Here is a 21,331-nt window from a genome sequence, read left to right as displayed (position 1 = left end):
AAAAAAAAATTAAAAAAATATCGATATAACGTATTATATAATATAAGTATCGAAATAATGCATAGATATGTTATACCATGCTTTAAAAATTTTAATAATTTTCAAAACGCTTATTTAATGAGCATTTTTATTTTTGGTTGATAGTGGAAATAATGTTCCTACTTCAACAGAAAAAAAATCCCTAGGGATTCAGATAACATGTAAACATCAAAAAAGCATGCACGTGAAAAACTTTTGTTTTTGTGTTTGAAAAACCACTGCCTTTTTTTCCAAAAAACGCTCAAAACTTTATAAATTTATGAGAAATTAATTTTTTTCAGTGTGTTTGGAATTATTTGAAAATTTAAAGTAAGCAATAAATTATTTTTTAATACTTTTACCTATATTTGGTTAATGTGACGCCTTAAAATTAAATTATGATATCTAATAATTAATTTTAATGTCGTCGACTCCATCACAAGATATACCAAAGCAATTTATCTGTTAGAAAGGAATTATGCTATATGAAGCATGAACAACAGTTTCATTAAAAAATAATTTAAAATTATAAACCAAAACAATGTAAATAACGAACAAGAACTTTAATTCATTCCTATTGGGAATTTTTCTGAATTCAAGTAAAATATGTATTTATGAAATTTAAATTCGACAAATAGTATACTATAATCAAGAATAAATAAGCTTTAAGTGACAATCAACATTCTTGAAAAAAATTTCTTTCTTTTAGAAATAAAACTGAACTGTTTATTTCACTGGCTTTTTTTAATATATAACAAAAAGGTTCAGCTATAATGACATAAGAAATTTATTTTCGAGGATAGTTTTATATTTTGTCCGAATTCATGAATATTTACACAAAAAAAAAATGATATTGAAATTTGTTTTATTTTACGACCAAAAGTTTTACAGAAGTATGAATATTTTGCTAATTTTATATTATAATATCCGCTAAAAAACAATACAGAGTATTCGGAACATTGCAAACTTTAAAATGCGACTTCCTTTATTATGTAATTAAGAAACCTATTATAAAGTTTGAAAAAACGAATATTAAAAAACAAAAGATAAATAACACTTACTCGGCTATTCACTGCTACTTGGTAAACGTCACGTAATCCATTTTCGTTAAAATCAGATGTATCGTATCATGCAAAGATCGCATCATGAGAAATTCGCAAACTTTTTTTTACATATCCATTAATATAATAATAGATATATAGAATAGTACAACCAACGGACAACCGAAATTTTTAATTGTTCCATGACAAATTTTTAAAATTGGCGACTACACAGTTGAAAACTACTGTTTGTGACGTCACTGAAAGACCTTGGTGATCTCAAAGGCCTTATTTCTCGGTAGTTGTCGCCAAGGGACTTTATGCCAACTGACGAACGATTAAAATAACCTTCACCCAAAAGATATCGCTTTTGTTCGACATAATTTTTGTGCTATTTTTAAAACATAACAGAAGATACAAAAATAAACTGCAAAATGAGATAAGAAGGAGAAAAAAACAACAATTAAGTGTTACAACTTGTAAGCAACGAGTTTCATAATGATGCGATCGTAAGGTATTAAGTTTTAAAGAAATCAATGCTTAGAAAACATATATTTACTTGTTGAGATGTTGCAGTTTCATTGTTGTTTATTGCAAGTAGATTATTTATTTCGCCGAAAGGTAAAATTAAAATCTAGAAGTATAAAATTTAGAATTCTTTTAAAATAAAGATGGAAAATTTTGTTATATTTTTTAAAAAAAAGATATATTGAAATTCATTAATCAATAAAATTTTCAACAATGAGTTACAAAAAGGTATCGAGAATTGCAAACAAAAACAAGCTGAAATATTTATGATCTATTTTGCAATAGTTGAAAGTTCCTGTTTCATTCTCAGAATCTCATTAACTACGAAAAATCATGCAAGCAAACAGTAGAGATTTTGATGAAAGCAACACAAAAGAATGCATGCATAAAATATGCGCATATTTTATTTTAAAAATAAATAGAGAATCTCTCTCTATCTCTTTTTGTAACATCGGACTGTAGAAAACCAAAGCTTTTTAAAGCTTTGAATTGAAATTCATTTTTTAATCAAAAAAATTTATAAGGAAAAATAAACAACTCCTCACCTGACAAATTTTAATGGGATTTTATTTATTGATTTACACAAGTCAAAACAGAAAAAAAGTTAGAGCGCTACAGCTGTCAGTAAATAACAGATTTTGGAAGAATACTACTACACTAATATCACACATTTAAAATTAGAATATAATGGTATATTAAAATAGAATATATAAATTTAAAATAATCCATATCGTATAGGTTGCAGACGATACACTACTCAGAAAGAAAAAACATTTTTTAAAAAACACGTGACTAATGAATCACGTTAATACAAAATAAGACTATCTCTCCTCGGAGTTGTCATGGATGATAAGAAGCTTATTATTTATGATTATTGAATGAGCTATGCAATAACAGTAAATAACTTTCATCGTTAAACATAGATCTTTGCTTTACATTTCTTCAAAATATTTTTTATTGCAAAGGAAGGTTTTTTTCCAAAAACGTACCCCAAGCAATGGTATTAGGAATAAAACATGTTAATTATAATCTTAAAATTTGTTTTATTTTACCTTACTTTATGACCGGCATTGAACAGCCACTCAATTACGAGTTTACGACTATCAATGTACAATTGCGTAGCCTTGTAATTTTGAACCCAATCCAGAAGACAAGGGAGCTCCTGGATCAAGTATTGGGAGAAATTTGCCTTTGTGGAGGACTTTTTGGTGGAACTAACCCGCATTTACGTTACATGGAAAGAAAAACCACGAAAATCTCCCACGTTTAGCCTGACGGCAAAGGGACTCTAACTCATGATCCGTCTACCACTGAGGATATTTTACGTCCGCACTGTGAGCCCGATGCGGAATTCAAATCGACGTTGCCGTCACTGGGATTCGAACCAGATTCACTTTATTGGAAGGCGAACGCTCTATCCCCTGAAAATTGTTTTAAGTGCCACAGTTTCGTACATACAAAAATTACTGGTAGGCCAATTCGCCAAATAACTAATTATTCGAAAATAATTATCCGCTGTCTGGAGCAAGTTGGCATCTCTGCTGTCGTGGTGTGAACGAAGTAATAAAATAGCATTGTAAGGTTTGCAAATAAATATTAACCTCGTTTTTCAGAATTCATTGATGAAAATAGATTTTTTCAAAAATAATTATAAAATAAAAAAATAAACAAAACGACGTGTTTCAAGCTGTAAATTTAGAACTGTAAATAAATTAAATTTCTAAAATAATCCGTGATGTTTTATTTCAAAACATATGGCTATGTAGCATTTGTAAATCAAAAAAACACGTAAATTACAAATCGCGATTAAAATTTCTAAAATGCGATTGAGATGATAATTTCGGAAATTACCATTCGAGATGTGCGATTTGAAAATCACGTTAATTATGAATAGTTACGTGTAATGTAAAGATATGATTCATGATTTCTTGAAAATATCAATAAATTAATGAGTATGATGTATTTTATTCCAAGAATTATATTCGAACGATTCGATTTTTTCGAACGCAGCAGTACAACTGCAACAAGTACGATGATACTGTTAAATTAAATATAATGCCTGTACATAAAAAAAAACTACGATAGTACTGTAATATTAAAAATTAGTTTCAGTATTATGACAAAAAAAGAAAAAAAATACCTTCTTTAAATCAGACAATTCCATTTCATTAAAAATGCGCAATCAGGGCATGTAATATCAATTCATTGCGATCGTACCTAATTAAAAAGCAAATTTGAATATTTTGAAACCAATTTTAAATACTGAATACAGTAGGGGCGCACAACCTATGTCCTGCGGGCCACATGCGGCCGGTCGACAGTTGATGCGCAGCCCCCGGGACCTTCTGAACACAGTAAAAATTTCTTTTAATTTCGTTTTTGTTTAAACATTATAAATTTTCTTTCATTAAAATATTAAATTCAAATTTATATTACTCTATAAAATACACAACTTTNTTTTTTTTTTTTTTTTTTTTTTTTTTTTTTTTTTTGCATTTTCATTCTGTAAGCTTTTTTTTGGTTAGAATTTATATCACCCCTCCCAATATATATATATATATATATATTAGTAAATTAATTATTGTGAAAAGTGAAAAAAGTTTTTTTTAAAAATTTATCAGTTTTTTTAGTTTTAAATAAATTCAAATAATTAAAAGTATTTAATTTTCTGCAAATATGTTATTAAGTTTACAGATAATATCTGGTGCTTAGAACACTATGCGTGCGGCCCTTCGTTAATCTACGTGCCGTGCAAATGGCCCTTCAATCAAAAAAGTTGTGCACCCCTAGAATACAGATTTCTGAAGAATCAGTTTTTACAGGTAGGGCAAATATCGTAACGGTTCATATTTTAATATAAAAAATATTATAAATAGTCCGTTTCTAATGTAACATCTTTTAATGAAGATTCTTTTTTTACAATAAGACAATATTTTGTGAAGAATTAATTTTTTTAACTAACTAACGTGTGAAGAATATGATAACAATCCTAACTTTCTCCTATACAGACACTTCAAATATTTTAGTCTAATTATAAAATGTTATTTAAGTATACCAGTTGGTGAATACAATCTGAATCGCTTCTATAAGAAAATTAGAAAAATTAAATAAATTAATAAGAATTTGTTCATTAGTTACCGATAACAATATTATCAAGTGCTATTAATTCAGTGAAAGGCATCGTTCAAAAGTTCAAAACTGCCAAAAAAAGGGTTCAAAATGGTTCAAAACTACAAAGTCAGGGAATTATGGGTTACGTGAACAAACGAAATTAAATTAGTCAACAAAATTAACGATAAGTTCAAAACGCCGGTCAAAAAATGAAATTGGATTGTTATAAACAAAAACAATTTTAATGCCTTAATTTAATTATTTCAAAATTTATCTGTATCTATTTAATTCAAAAAAAGAAGTGAAAAAACTGATATTTCGATAAAATATAATTGTAACCTGTTTATTTAAATCTGGCTTTGGGTCAGGTCGCTTAGATAAGAAAAGAAAACTTGTTAACCTTGCCCTAACAAAAAAAAATGACAAAAAAAATGACTTCAATTAGTTGAATCATTAATAAAATGCAACAGTAAACTTTTAACAAATTAAAAGCATTTAAGGAATTTCGAAACTAAAAGGTCGTTTTGTTTCGTTATATTCAAGAATAACTTGTTGGTGTCTAAAAGAAATAAGGACCAATATTTATTTCTATTAAACACATACATACATGATAAAAATCTTAAACATTGTTAGAAGTATCTCATTGTTTCACAACCAATTTACTCACTCCATATGCGATAATAAATGCTGTTGATTGTTTATTTATTTACCACCTTGCAAGTTTTAAATAGCATGAAGAAAATATTAATCGCTATTTAAAGTCTTGATAGAAATAGAATGCTAAAATGTAAAGAAAAAAGTGAGGTAATTCTTAAACTTGGACTGAATATCGACATTGTTAGAAGATCTCATTGTTTCACAACCAATTTATTCACTCCATATGCGATAATAAATGCTGTTGATTGTTTATTTATTTACCACCTTGCAAGTTTTAAATAGCATGAAGAAAATATTAATCGCTATTTAAAGTCTTGATAGAAATAGAATACTAAAATGTAAAGATAAAAGTGAGGTAACTCTTAAACTTGGACTGAATATCGACTTTGAGGGCCCAAGAGTTCAAAAAAGCTGCATTGCGAAAATCTTAAACAGCAATGCGTATTCAAGATTTTCATTTCAGATTAAAGAAATCAAACTGTGTCAAACCAAATTCGAAATCAACAATCTGATTGCAAAATGGCAAATCTAAAATGACGAAAAAATAAGCGCAAAAATTAAATTTGAAATAACAGTCAAAACTTCTTGAAAATATAAATACTTATACGAATTCTTATAGATCACTTATCATTAATTTTAATTTGAATAATAAAAACCAAAACGGTGCGAAAAATTACAAAATATAACTGATAAAATATCAATGATGAATCCGATATTATGCAGTGAGAGGTCACACGTGAAACTATCCCACTCATGTGTCCCTTTTTAGGTTGTAAAAAATGTATCATTAACTCACAGGTATTTTTCGGTATAAAATTGACACGGTACATTATTTTTACTAACGAGATTTTTCTAGATATAGATTTCGAGCTCTTAAAGAGAGTGGAAAAAGTATTTTTAAACCTATACTAGAGATTCGTGCCTAAGGCAATTTTTTTTTTTCAGGACAAGCAGAATTTATAATGGTAAATATGGTGGTAGATCTCGCGAAAACCAATAGTATGCGCTCTAGAATAACTAAGTATTTGTACATAGAGTTTTCTATTTTATTGTAGTTTAAGAATAGTTGTAGTATATTTTATTGTAGTTAAAAAAAAAAAAGCTCACAATTCGTAGCAGTAATTTAAAACTGATGAAAATTAGTTTGTTTTTTTAATTGCTTGAATAGAGAAAAATTTTGATCAAGTCATCAAGCTTTTAGAAAAAAATTTCAACAACAATATTAAGCCTATTTTTTAACCAAAAACCTCTTAGTGTTTCATCGACGCAGATCCTTAAGATTTTTTGTAGTACATTTTTTAGAAAAATAAATAGCAGTAAAAAACAATATAAAAAAAGACTATTGCATACGCTATTTCTAAATTTAAATTCAGAATTCTCATTTATGCTTTTTTTCTTCCAAACTTAAATAATGATAAAGAAATGAGTCCTTGTCATTATTCAACCTTTCTTCTTTGCAGATTTTCTAAATTAAATCTCGGTTGAGCTGGGACTCAAAAAGAATCTATTGAATGCGAACTTAAACCGCTAAAAGTGAGTGAGACTAATAGACTGCGTGTACTTAACAGGAAATGAAAAGACTAAGAACCTCCAACAGTAAGTCCAGCGCAAAAATCCATGTTCTGTCAACTACAGTAAGTTCTGAGATTAACTCAGTGCATGATTAGGTAAAATGTGAATGCAACTGCCATAACCAGAATAGATGGTTTGGGCCGTCAATTTCTGATCGTCAATTAAGTCATTCCAAAGTTGTTCTGTAAAGCAGCTGTTCCCAAAAGGTGCTCCGCGGAACCTTAGGGGATACTTGGAATAGTTGAAGGGGTTCAGCGAGTTAGTTCTTTTTATAACCAGTGATGAGTTTTTAAACCTTGGATTGTATTTAGATCCAACCGATAATTCATAATTTATTTAATCTTCAGGGGTCTGTTTAGAAGAAACTTGGGTCCGTTTACAAAATATCTTTTCATAAAAACGGACCCTTCACAAAATAGTTTATCTTTTAATCGGACCCTTCACAAATTTTTTTATCTTCATTATTGTTTTGTTAATCAAATAACCCTTCCCAGGGGGAAGACAGGTGTAAACAAATTAAGTTTTGTCTTCGGCAGACGCTTCTTCCTTTATTCGTCCGAAATGAATATTCTGCGTTCAGCAGTATAGGCTAAATACCAAATATTTGTATGTTGCATCTCTAATTTAGTAGCAGCAATTGCAGTTTATTTTTGAAAATTTACATTTTTTTTAAATTATAATTTTGCAGTGTTGAGCTAAATCTTGTATGCCTTTACAATTTAAAAACTCCTTGAAAAAGTTTTTTGCAATAACAGAACCCTATTTGCACAAATTTACAAAAGCAGGACCCTGGATGAAAGAATGTGACTTAACGTTTATTTTATACTCACAAATTACGAGTAATTTTTTCACAATTTTACAAAAACGGACCTTTCACAAAATGTCTGGACAGACCCCTGATCTTACGGTTACCTTTATAAAATTATTTTAAATAAAAAGCCAATGAAATAGAAATGATATTTTTAAAAGAAAAATATAATGTTTGTGAGAGAAAATATATTGGACAAATTATAAAAAAATAAGCATTATTTTTTACAATTCGAGAGTGACTTGTATTTTTAAGCCAGAGCGATTTGAAGGAACAATTTGCCGACCACTCAAACTGAATAATTCGGCTCTTCGCAAACAGGCCATGGGTCTAGCACCTGCTGATTGAAATAGTCTACAGTATTTTCTAATCAATCAATCTGACACTTTTTAAACTTATTGCAATGAAGCCACATATCTGTAGGTCAATTAGAAAATGTACCATTGAATTATTATAGTTAAAAAGAAGCATATTAATTGTTCAATTGGCCTGATTTCTTTAAAGCAGATAGCAATGTGCTGCTCAAAATAGTGAAGGCTTATTTCAAATAGTGTAATTAAATGTAGATTGGAATTTCAGTTTGAGTAATTCTTCGAATAGATTCTAATTGGCCAATTTATGTATAGGCCGATTGTAACAAGCTAAAAAAAATATCAGATGTGAAAATACTGAAAACCTTTCTAATTAGCCCAGCACATTGCAAATTGCTTCGGACATTGGCAAAGAGCCTAATTAGCCATAAACACCTACATCAACCAAAAATAAGAGCCCGAATTAAAGACCCGTATTGAACTGTCATTTACCTTTATTCTCTAACATTTATCCTTCGTTTATATCGTTATTCATATAGTTTTTAAATGACATTAAAATTTAATTTACGTCAAAAGAGACAATTGTCCTAAATGGTTTGAGAGTTATCAAATTTAATTGGTTTATGGAATAAAATGTTTGTGTTGCCATTATTAAATTTCATTGATAGAAAAAAATTTAAAATAAACATTTTAAAATTGCTAAAAATAATTTTATTACTAGACCATCGAGATAGGTTAAAGTCTTAAAAAGCACATTTAAACGTCCGTTGACAGAACGTGCATACTTTCTGCTCTGAACTTAAAACTTAACTAAAAACGGACTTAAAACTTAACTGTATCATTGCCACTATAACTGTACCATTGCGTTAATTCAATCCAATTTACATTTTTTTTAATATTTTTTAGAAAATAATACAGTTTTTGCTCTTAAAAGCAAATAAAATATTTTCATTCGAAGTTTAAGAAAAAATAATGAAATTTTATTTAATGTTAGAATGTTATGTACCACTTCCTTAATATGTGTTTACAAAGAGACAAGAATAAAATTAAATCAAGATAGATCAACTAAAACAATATCGTACTCAAAAGTGTCGATAAAATCTAATAACTTAGAGAGTTTCCTAAATGAATAGAATAAAATTTTTAATATTTTCCTTTCATAGACAATTTTATTTTCGGGAGGTAATAATTACACACAAAATAAAACTAGTGATATTGAAAATATTATGTTTTAGTTCGATGCATTATTTGTTTTATAAAAGTAATGAAACTAACCGTTAAGATTTAAAAGCTTTCCGAGAACTTCAATATTAAAATCAATATTTATCTAAGTAGTGAATAATCTTAGTATAATATTGAGCTTGTTCAATTTATTCTGAAAACTTTATCTTAAAATTATAAAACAATAAATATTATAATAAAAAATAAGTGAATATTTAATATACGTTTGAAATTTTAATATACGTTGAATATTTAATATACGTTTGAAATTTTAATATGCGTTGAATATTTAATATACGTTTGATAAGCACACCGGACAAAAAATTTGTCACCCTTGGAGAAATCATAAAAAACATCATTTAATAGCATGTAACACCGTCTTTGGATTCGATAACAGCCTTGAATCGGTTAGGAAGCGAGTCCACAAGGTTTTTGAGGTACGTCAAATCCAGTTTAAGCTACTCGCTGAGGATTTGATCGCGCAAATTCACCAAATTGCGAGGATGCTGATTTCGGCATTTTACCCGTTGTTCCAACATGTCCCACAAATTTTCAATGGGGTTGAAGTCAGGTGATTTTGCAGGCCAGTCGAGAAGTAATTGAGTGTCTGAGTGTTCATAAAACCAGTCATATATTCTTCCAGTCCGATGAACTTCGCTGTTGTCATCTTGAAAAATAGGGATATCGACAGCACACTCTTCATGAAGATGTTGACTGAAAGGCAACATCTAATCATCCAGAATGTTCAAATAAACATGTTGGTTCATTTTTGTGAACATCTCAGTGAAGGGGCCCAATCCATAATAAGAAAAACACCCCCAAAACTTGACAGATCCATCTTCGGGTTGAACCTGAACTAACACACAGTTGGGATGAAATGCTTCATCTGGTCTTTCTTTTGGAACTCGACGACGTGCTTCTTTTGGAAAGAGGCAAAAACGTGATTCGTCAGACCGTAGAAGAACGTCAGAAAGTGATTCGTAGAGGAAATAAATTTTTCCTAAATGTAGTTGTAAGTTAAACGTACAAAAGCTAATCAAAATGTAATAGAAAGGTTGCATTTTCCTTAAATGTAAGTGTAAGTTTAATATACTAAACCCTATCAGAAAAAGTAACAGAAAGGTAAAAAATTATAAGTTGAACATATAACACATGATCAGAAAATGATTAAAAAAAAGGTCACATTTTCCTTAAACTTAAGTGCAAGTTAAACATACACCCCGTGGCAGAATCGCGGTGACACGGCGACATTGTCGCAAAACCAAATCTCGAAACAAAACACACATTTGAATAACCCCTTATTAAAGAGTCCGATTCGTGTGATTTGGTCGTAGATTTTTTTTTTTGGTTAGTTACTGCAACAGATTTCTCGATTTTAAATTAGTTTCTTTCTTTTTTCTTTTTTTTTATGTGAGATGATCGTTTGCAAAATGTGAAAAGGGAAATAATTTGAGCGTTTTCCTCCTACATAGAATATCGTCTTCAAATAAAACAGTATTAGTATAGAATATACACAGTATAGAATATAGATAGTATTAGAATAAAACAAATATTGCATATTCTATTAAAAGAATTTAAGTGCAATTTATTTTATCAAAATCGAGTTTTTTTTTTTGTAAACAACGCTTTTGTCACTTTAAATTAGAAACATATGCAGGGTTATTCATAATTCCTCCGCCTGTGAACGCCATTTTTCTTTACTACAACTGGCTTCAGTGGTACATGTTACTGCCATCTACCGGCAACTGCTAAAAGTAAAACTTGAATACTTTCGGAATAATTTTATATGTTCTTTTTTGCCATATTTGTCTCCGTTTCTTTACTATAACGTTTCAAAACCCCGGAAGGAATTATGAATAACCCTGTATATTTGTTATTATTGAAAGTATCTTGCAGAAAGATATTAGGGCTAGAGAGGTTTGTCGCAGAAAGTCCGAAAAAATTCTACCACAGAGAACATAAACCTTATTAAAAAAAAGATAGCTGAAAGGTAAAAAGCTATTACAAATAGTTTGTATGCGAGTGCAATTAAATAAGTCGTAAGATTTCATCTACAAAATACAAATGAGCATATTAGAAAAGTGAATCATATTTTTGTTCCCGTTGTTAAAATAACATTCTGAAATTATATGCGTTTCAATTAATTATTATTCTAATTGTAATTAAGTAAAAAAATTTAAGAGCGGTATTATTTTGAATCTCTTCATCCCTATTTATGTTAATCTCTGTTTCTTTCACTACAGCAAGTACTCAAACATTTAACTTAAGGCAATATCGGTAATTGTCTCCCAGTGACACACATTATTTCACCTCATTCATTTCTTGTGCAAGATTTTTTTTTTAATTTTGCTTAGAATAATAGCGAAGTAGTAGCGTAAATTTACAGGGGCTACATAATAAAAATGAAATAGGTAAGACAATGTAGAATAGGAACTGTTCTTTATTTAAAATACCCCTTTACTTTTCATACAATAAAAACAGATTTCTTTCATAATTTGAAAAGAATACAGAGCGGAACACAAGCAGAAAAAAAAACGGAATTTAAATTATTACTTCATGCACTAGAAAGGTTACTTCGTTTTATATTACCCCAACAATTTTCTTCGTCAATAGAAGAAATCAGATTACTTAAAACGTTTAATGTGAATTCTGGAGAAGGGCCGTAATAGTAAAAATTGTGCTTTAAATACAGTTTTTGAAAACGCTCTATACAATATATGCGACGTTTGTTTGTATATATACTTATAATTAAACTGAATGTAGAATTAATGACACGAGGCCGTAACCACAACATTACGCACTAAAATAACTATAAAACCGTGTGTTGCTACTTCATTTTACATTACCCCAACAATTTTCTTCGCCAATAGAAGAAATCAGATTACTTAAAATGTTTAATGTGAATTCTGGAGAAGGGCCGTGATAGTAAAAATTGTGCTTTAAACACAGTTTTTGTAAACGCTCTATACAATATATGCTATGTTTGTTTGCATATATACTTATAATTAAACTGAATGTAGAATTAATGACGCACGAGGCCGTAGGCACAACATTACGCACTAAAATAACTATAAAACCATATGTTGCATAAAATCAAACACAAAGTAAAAAAGAAAAGGAAAAAATATACAAAGATCACAAAAGAGGGTCAGGCTTGTGGAAACCATGATTTACCTGAAAGAGGTAAAAATACTTCTATTGTTTCTTGTTGAAAACTTTTAAAATAAAAATAAATTGTGCAATAAAATGAATTTAACTTAAAATTGATACACTACTGAAATTGTGAACAATTATGAGTATAGTGAGAAGGAGTTTTCTATCTAAAATTAATACACCTCAGAAGTTATAGGAAGCAAGAACACGATATTATGGCTTAAGGCCAAACTTATATCACCCATTCCATAGTGAGATACACGTTAATTATTAATATCGATGAGGAGAAGAAGAACATGGAAAATTGTTCGAGAATATAATTTTTACTTTTTGGTTGCCGTTAGCCCACCTAGTATGGTGCCCCTGAAAGAGTGGCCAACAAATCTGCCCTAATACACCTGAATTTTATTTTATTTCATAACCATTGTTGAACAGTCGACCCAATTTTAGATTTACAACTACTAATTTTCAACTCCGTCGCTTTGTAATTTAGAACAAAATCCAAAAGGTAAAGGAACTCCTGGAGAAGTAATGGGAGAACTCCTGGATCGAATATTGCCTTCGTGGAGGACTTTTTGAGGGAACATAACCCGCATTTGAGTCAGAGAGGAAAAACTTCCAAGGTTAGTCTGATGGCAACGGGACTGTAACCCATGATCCGTCTACCACTGAGGATATTTCATGTCAAGTACTGTGGTCGGTGCAAGCCGGATGCAGAATTTATAACAACCAGCCATTGTTGGGATTCGAACCCGGGTCACTCATTGGAAGGCGAAAGCTCTATCCCCTGAGCCATATTGACGAATGTCAGCCCAGGTGGGCATCGGAAAAAAACTCTTTGGTTGTAATTGATTCTCATAATTTTAACAGATAAATGACGCTAATCATTCATGCTTCTTGTAACTTCATTGGTTGGAGATCAATCCGTGTTAAAAAAAACTCCGTCATAATTGTTGAATAATTATTGTTCACTACAATTGTAAAGGTGTATCAATTTGAGATAGAAGTCTCTACATCGAAGGACAAAATCAATATTTTTATCGTTTTTTCATGTCAGAATATATTTTTTTTTGTTAACGAAATTTTGAATAGGTCCTAAGCATTTTATCTGTCATAATACCACCCTTGCAGAGTATTGATTGATTATCCATTTGTCTTTTATCAAAACGCAGCCGCGGTGGAGTATTTGCTTCCCATGTGGTGACCCAGGTTCGAATCCCAACGGTAGCTTGTGGATAGGAATTTTGCTCCCGATTCGCACCCACCACAGAGCTGACGCAAATTATCCTTAGTGGTAGATGGATCATGGGTCAGAGTGCTTTTACTGTCGGGCTCACCATGTGAGGTTTTCGTTGTTTTCTCATCAATGTATCGCTAATGCTGGTTATTTCCATCAAAAAGTCCTCCAAGACCGCAAATTTCTCTCAATATTTGATCCACGCATTCCATTGTCATTTGGATTGTGTTCAAAATCACAAGGCTACGCAGTTGAACTAAAAGATAGTCGTAAACTCAAAATTGGGTCAGCTGTTCAACGACGGTTATGAAACAGACAAAAAAAAGCTAGTGGTTTACAGGTAAGGGGTAAAAGCTAAATTAAAAAAAAATAATCAAGTAACTAAAAATTTGAAAAAGTTTTAGTAAAATAGCAACGAAAATTCATTTCTTAATTATTTTCAATTTTACCTTTTTCTTCCACTGTAAAACTTAATAAAAGTTAGAAAGCATTGAATAACAATAAACCAACATAAAATAAACAAAAATTTTTTTAAAAAAAAAACGAACGGACTCGTTTGGAACTCAATTATGGATGGTTGACTGAATGTAAACAACAAGTTTCTAAAACCGGAAGAAATTCAAAAAACTTCCGGTGTATCCATCCGCTTATGCCATGCTTACAAGGCGATGTGTGAACAGGCTTAATATTCTAGGAAGTTTTTTTAATGTGATTTATGTTTAAATTTACTCATAAGAATTTTCAGTAATTTATTAATTCTAACTCTTTGTGAGCCTAAAACAAATTTAAGAAAATTAATATCACCACATAATTGAAGTGTGCCATGCTTTGGGTGTTTGGCTACATTTGCGTAAAATACCACAGTTAGTTATTTGAGTTGCATCTTGCAGGGCTTCTTTCTTATGTTGTTTCGTTGAAATTTAAATTTAAAAAACGCGTTATATTGTAAACACTACAAATATAATAATATTTGATGGCGCCATTTTTCAAGCTTAGGCGTAAAATTCAATGCGAAGTAGCTTGGCATACAAGATGGCATACCCCATTAATTGATAGCCAAGGGAAGTGGTAACCTGGAAGTCTTACGACGAATTTTAACCCCTAGCGCCATCTGTGCTTAGCTTTGCACGGTCAACCATCCATAGATGACTACAAATTGAATGAGAAACTCGTCGAAAGCTACAAGCTAAGCTTCCTCAATCGTAATTTCTCATAGACTTTAGAAACGAGATGTGAATGAAGAACGATCTTGGCAAGCAAAATCACCCAACCTTGTTCATTCAACTGCTGGCAATATCACGTGATAGGTTTGTAACTAAAATTTAGCACGTGACCTTCACCCATCTCTACAACGTGATTACGATTGGTTTACGGAGAGAGTTCTTTAGTACCAAGATCTGCAGTGAAGCGTTATATTGGGAAGAAATGAATAACTTAATATTCTATAATTACAACTTCTTTTTCTTCTTGTCTGCAAGCTGTTGTTCTGGTTTCTTTTTCAAAATAAAAAGTTTTATAAAATCTCAAATTTAAATTACAAAAAAAAAATAGAAGGAAAAAAAGAATTTAAGGCAACTTTAATAGATAATAACTTATCAATCTATCGTCAAAGATATTAATGGATAAAAGAAGATGTTAATGGATAGTGAATTAAACATTGGTAATAAATGATTTTTAAGTTTGTTTTTTTATTATTATATTTACTTTTAAAAAAAGAAGTCTCAGAAATATGTTCCCAATTAGCTAACTGAGAATTACCTTGAGAAAAAAGGAAAATTTTACAGACATTCGTGTTTTAATAGAGTAAAATTTATTTTCTTTTTTAACATTCTGAAATTTCAAGAGTATACTTATTTTGGTAATTTCGATAGCCGATAGTTGAATTCGGATCAGTATTTGGGGGCGGATTTTTTTTTTGCTAATATTTTTTTGACTTGTTCAATGTTTTTTTTTTCTCCAGCAGATTCGCCAAAGCACTATTTTTTTCAGAAGCCAGTGAGAATACTGTATACATGTATAGTTTAAATTTAAAAAAAAAAACTTTTGAATTATTAAGAAACTAAAAACTTTCACCAGCTGGGATAAAACTCGGCGCCATCTCAAGCATGAGTGGGATATCTTAGCAATTCTGCCACTAATGCATATATTTCAAACTTTTTTTCAATATTAAATAAACTAAGACTTTGAAGGGTCTTCACAGAGCAATTTAAACTTAGAAAAGTAATAAAAAACAAATAGTAAAACGTAGATAATTAAAAACCAATAGTAAAAGGTAATTGTAAATTTAAATTTCGTATTGAAGGTCTTGTTTCAATAAGAATCATATAGATGTTTACTTTCCTAGGTAGAAAATAAAGTTTGCATTACCGTTAACATAAGACAAACGCAATTGAAAGTCCTATCCATTAACGTAGTTCTGTGGACACAGAGCAATTTAAACTTAGAAAAATAATAAAGAACAAATAGTAAAACATTGATAGTTAAAAGCAAATAGTAAAAGGTAATTGTAAATTTAAACTTCGTATTGAAGGTCTTGTTTCAATAAGATTTATATACATGTTTACTTTCCTAGGTAGAAAATAAGGTTTGCATTACGGTCAACATAAGACAAACACAATTGAAAGTCCTATCTATTAACGTAGTTCTGTGGACACAGAGCAATTTAAACTTAGAAAAATAATAAAGAACAAATAGTAAAACATAGATAGTTAAAAGCAAATAGTAAAAGGTAATTGTAAATTTAAACTTCGTATTGAAGGTCTTGTTTCAATAAGAATCATATACATGTTTACTTTCCTAGGTAGAAAATAAGGTTTGCATTACCGTTAACATAAGATAAACTTTACATAAAGTCCAATCAACACTGTTAGAAATTTCTCTACAAAATGGTTAAATAACAATTTATTTAATTGTTATTTTCCTATATTCAAACAAAAGAGTCAATAGCCATAAATAAGATGGTATTCAACCTGTGAGAAAAACCATTTGCTTTCACCTATTACGGTTAAACAACCAGAATTTTATCGCACCAACTAAGCCCACCAAATAAAACCACTTAGTTCCTTGCAACTGCGAACGTAATACAGCAGAGAGGGATAATCTGTCAGTAGATCAGCAAAACTAAGATTAGAGCCCCAGAGTTGACAGCACAATATTCCCTTCAACATATGAAGAGCTCCTAGTGTCCTGCACTCTCCTATGCCCTAACGAAAAGCTTATGTCCAGTTAAATTTCTTTTTTGCAGTTTTGAAACCATGCTAGTTGCAAATGGTTAAAAAAACATAGTTTTGTATTCATGGTTTAATAACCATACTAGTTGTAAATTTTTTCAAAACACTAAAGGTAAAAAATGTTCTTTACCATAAATTTTACGGTTAATCGGATGGACGGACTGCTGTCGGTCATTTTACCATAATTTTAGAATTAAAATTCTAACAATATATTAACGTAGTTCTGAGGACACAGAACAATTTAACTTAGTAAAATGTTTTTTTTTAAGGAAATAATTTAGAAAACTGTTGTATAAAGTTAAAAAAAAATTAAACAAATAACAAGTTTAAATAAATATTTTCACTTCTCCTCATTAACTCTTTTTTTTATTAATTTATTTTTTTGGAAAAGCAGCATTTACTTTCAGTTTACTCTCAAATTAAATGCAAATATTCACTATTCTTTGTACGCATACATGTATATTTTACAAATACATGTATATTTCATGCAATGCTTTACATTATTTTTGTTTGAAAACTTATTAAGTCTCATTCGTTAATGAGTTTGTGAAAATTGTTTTTCAAATTTTTCTCTCTTCTTTAAGACTCTTTTAAACATTCTTTTTATTTTTTTCACAAGTTAGTGAACTTCATTTTAATTATAAAACAAGCAAGATAAATAGATTTTTTTCATGAAAAAAATTTATCTTGCGTGTTTTATATATAATAGATTTTTTCCAGCAGACTATATGCTTCTTGGAAAACACTGTTATGTAATAGAAAAATATTCGTAAACATTTTCTTATTTCGAAAGAATTTTTTTCACGCCTTTTGAAAATATTATTAAATATTTCAAATTTGCAATTTGTTTAGTCATTACGATACGTATTTTATTTTCCATCAAATTAATTTTCCCCGAGTCGAACAATTTCAACAACTTCATTGCATTGAAGAAAGAAAAACATTTTCATCTCTTGTTTATTATTTTATTGAAAAAAATAATAATTGATTACGAAATATTTGCTGTTTCAAATGGCAAAAAAAAAATTTGGAAATTATTCATAGGACTATAAGCAAATAAATTATCCTGATCCAATAAGCAAATAGATTATCCTGAAATGGCACCATAATTTATTTCATAACTTTTAACCAGCTGGCGTAAAAAAAAGCAGATATCTTTTCACTTAATTAGATTGTAATTACTAAAACCTGAGTTAATAAAAAAATTGTGACGTAATATTTAATCATCTAAGAACATACACTACTTTTTAAGAAAAAGTTTTTATTATTTAGTTGAGCCGCGATTTTACTAGCATTAAAAGGCTCAGTGGTTCGAAGCGCTCGATTTAAGGAACTGGTGTTCGATATCACAACTACGAAATTGGTAAAAAATTGTGGAGCCCTAATAACCATGATTCTAAGTGAAATAAAAGAAAATTATTCTATACTTGTCACAACTAAAACATGGAAATGAAGTGAGAAAAGCTTCTTGCAAAAACAATTGGCCCACATTTTTCTTGTTTTTTATAAGGCAAAAACAGAATTTTATAGAAAATTCGTACTTGATTATTTTTTTCATATGCAGTTTAAACTTTTTTTTCTGTTTTTTCTTACACAGTTTTTTTTTCCCTCAACATTACGGTATTTTTTTTATAACCGTTATTGAACAGAAGACCCAATTTTGGGTTTACTAATACTAATGTTCAACTTCGTAGCCTCGTACTTTAGAACCCAATCCAGAAGACAAGGGAACTCCTGGATCAAGTATTGGAAGAAATTTGTCTTCGTGGAGTTTTTTTTTTTTTTTTTTTTTGATGGAACTAACCTGCATTTGCATTACATGGACGGGAAAACCACGAAAGCCACCCACGGTTAGCCTAACGGCAAAGGGACTCTAACCCATAATCCATTAACCACTGAGGATATTTTACGTCAGCATTGCGTTCGGTCCAAGTCGAGGGTGGATTTCTTATCGACCAACCATCGCTGCGATTCGAACCCGGTTCATCTCATTGCAGGGGTGATTGCGAGCCCAACTCAAAATTCCTGAAAATGTCTTGAGTAAAATCATTAATGTCCCATTTCAAAAATTAATGTGCTTATAAATTTAAATCATTGATATTTTCAAAACATGAATTCTAAATAAATTATATGCAGCATAATTTAAAGGAATAATTATGTATAAGTATACTTTTATCTCTGATCACATTTTATTCTACCAGAAGAAAAAAATATTTCCAAATAAAAGAGATGCCAAGTATAAATTCTAATTCTAATATTTTTAAATAAAATATTCAAAGAATTTTAATACATAAATGTATGTGATCGATGATTTCTTGAAACTTCTGAACCTTGTATTTCCAGATCGCGGTTAGCAAAAAATCCGGAAAACCGGATTTTTTCTGGAGCACAATCATCTCTGCCTCATTGGAAGGCAAACGCTCTATTCCCTGAGCCACCACGACTCACCATTATGGTATGGAAATGTTTTTACATTGCACTTTGATACTTAATCATGTCCATATACAAAACGGGGAAAAGAAGAAAAAAAACGTTCGTAAAGACATACTTTTCTTATTGCTACTTTTCTCCTACGAAGCCTATGGACGTCTACTCTTCTTATTAAGAAAACGTATGATTAAACTTATTTCCCATCGGATATATGTCTGAAGAGTTAACAGTTGAATAAACTCTACTCAAACCATATCAGCATAAGAAGACGATTAATATTCAGAGAATAGTTCACTACTGAGAGAAGTTGTCATTATATAGAAGAATCTTCATTGGCGAGTAGCTTTTTCACTATCCACAACATACTTCCTTAACTTTTTATAAAGCCGTGTTAAGTATACCTAACCACCAACTTCATTGATTTTCATACGTCGATGGGAAGCTCTTTTCCCACCTAGGGTTTATGCCGCCATCAGGGGTCTGTTTAGAAGAAATTTGGGTCCGTTAACGGACCTTTCACAAAATATTTTAACTTAAAAACGGTCCCTTCACAAAATAATTTATCTTTTAATCGGACCCTTCACAAATTTGTTTATCTTCATTATTGTTTTGTTAATCGAATAAATCCTTCCCTGGAAAGGGGGGGAAGAAAGACAGATGTAAACGAACTAAATTTTGTCTTCGGCAGACGCTTCTTCCTTTATTCGTCCGAAATGAATATTCTGCGTTCAGCAGTATAGGCTAAATACCAAATATTTATACGTTGCATAGCTAATTTAGTAGCTGCAATTGTTGTTTATTTTTTAAAATGTAATTTTTTTAGTTATAATTTTACAGTGTTGAGCATAATCTTGTATGTCTTTACAATTTAAAAACTCATTGAAAAAGTTTTATTTGCAATAACGGACCCTATTTGCACAAATTCACAAAAGCGGACCCTGGTTGAAAGAATGTGACTTAACGTTTATTTTATATTTGCAAATTACGAGTAATTTTTTCACAATTTTACTAAAACGGACCTTTCACAAAATGCCTGGACAGACCCCTGGCCATTTTCTAATAACTTCAAAAATTACCAAAAAAAAAAGTCAATGAAGTGCTTTGTTAATATAATTGTTTGGAAGAGTAAGAGTTGGCGAGGCATCAAGAAGAGAGGCCAATACTGGGGTGTTATTTTCTTTTGTGTATTATGCGTTCATTCAATTGATCATTTCTCATCAAGTTTATTCTTGGTTACAGACACGGAATATAAAAACTCGCTGACGTTCAAGTTTATTTATAATCATTCACAGTAGGTAAAATTTTGAATATCCCACCCGAATTCCCACCAAAAAAATTGTCTGAAAAATCTAATCAATTTTAATTAATAGCAGGGTTTGTTGATTTAAATCAGCTTGATTTTAATCACGATTTAAATCATGATTTAAATCAAATTATTTTTTCTTAAAAATCATTGATTTAAATCAACTAATTTTTTCTTAAAAATCATTGATTTAAATCAACTAATTTTTTTTTATGTATACATTGATTTAATAAGTTTGAAAACAGTGTTTTAAATTATTGATACTTTTATTATTTCTTTTCTTAGTTTTAAAATTTATTTTAAATAAATTGCTGCATTAATTAATTTTAGCTAACAAAATTACTTTTTTGGTATGTGTTAAATTCCAACACATTTGAAATATCATTTTTAAAAATCTTGACTCGTGAGATTGAAAGCACAGATTAAAGTAAACATTTAAATATTTTTTTCTCATATGTTTACAGTATCTTTGATATCATCAGATTTTCTATAAAGAACTTTTGTGGGGGAAAAAATTTTAATGAGTAAGTAGATTTTTTTACAATTTTTTTTAAGCTTATCTATTTTGATATAGGATTAAAAACGAATATTTTAATAAAAAAATATATAGATTAAATATTTATTTATTTTTTGAGGAATTTAATTTATTATTAAGTCATTTTATTTATTAAGTCATTTTAAAAATCAAGAGAGAGAAAAAAGAAATCACAAT

At 29.8% G+C, this 21,331-nt stretch overlaps 1 protein-coding gene across 6 annotated transcripts in view; it reads right to left on the bottom strand.

The window, feature by feature from the left end:
- Positions 1–21,331, bottom strand: part of LOC107445918 (hypoxia-inducible factor 1-alpha) — a 220,060-nt gene that overhangs the window by 138,029 nt on the left and 60,700 nt on the right. Inside the window, exon 1 of one of the 6 annotated variants that reach the window (XM_071183494.1) lies at positions 1,080–1,312. The exons of the other annotated variants lie outside the window; for them this stretch is intronic. The gene's annotated coding sequence lies outside the window, so the exon portion shown is untranslated. Of the gene's footprint in view, positions 1–1,079; positions 1,313–21,331 lie in introns of those variants that run through there. 6 annotated transcript variants of the gene reach the window in all.

Source organism: Parasteatoda tepidariorum, chromosome 7 (genome assembly GCF_043381705.1).
Source record: "Parasteatoda tepidariorum isolate YZ-2023 chromosome 7, CAS_Ptep_4.0, whole genome shotgun sequence".
NCBI classification, from domain to species: Eukaryota; Metazoa; Arthropoda; class Arachnida; order Araneae; family Theridiidae; genus Parasteatoda; species Parasteatoda tepidariorum.
This window is presented reverse-complemented; position numbering and strand designations above follow the sequence as displayed.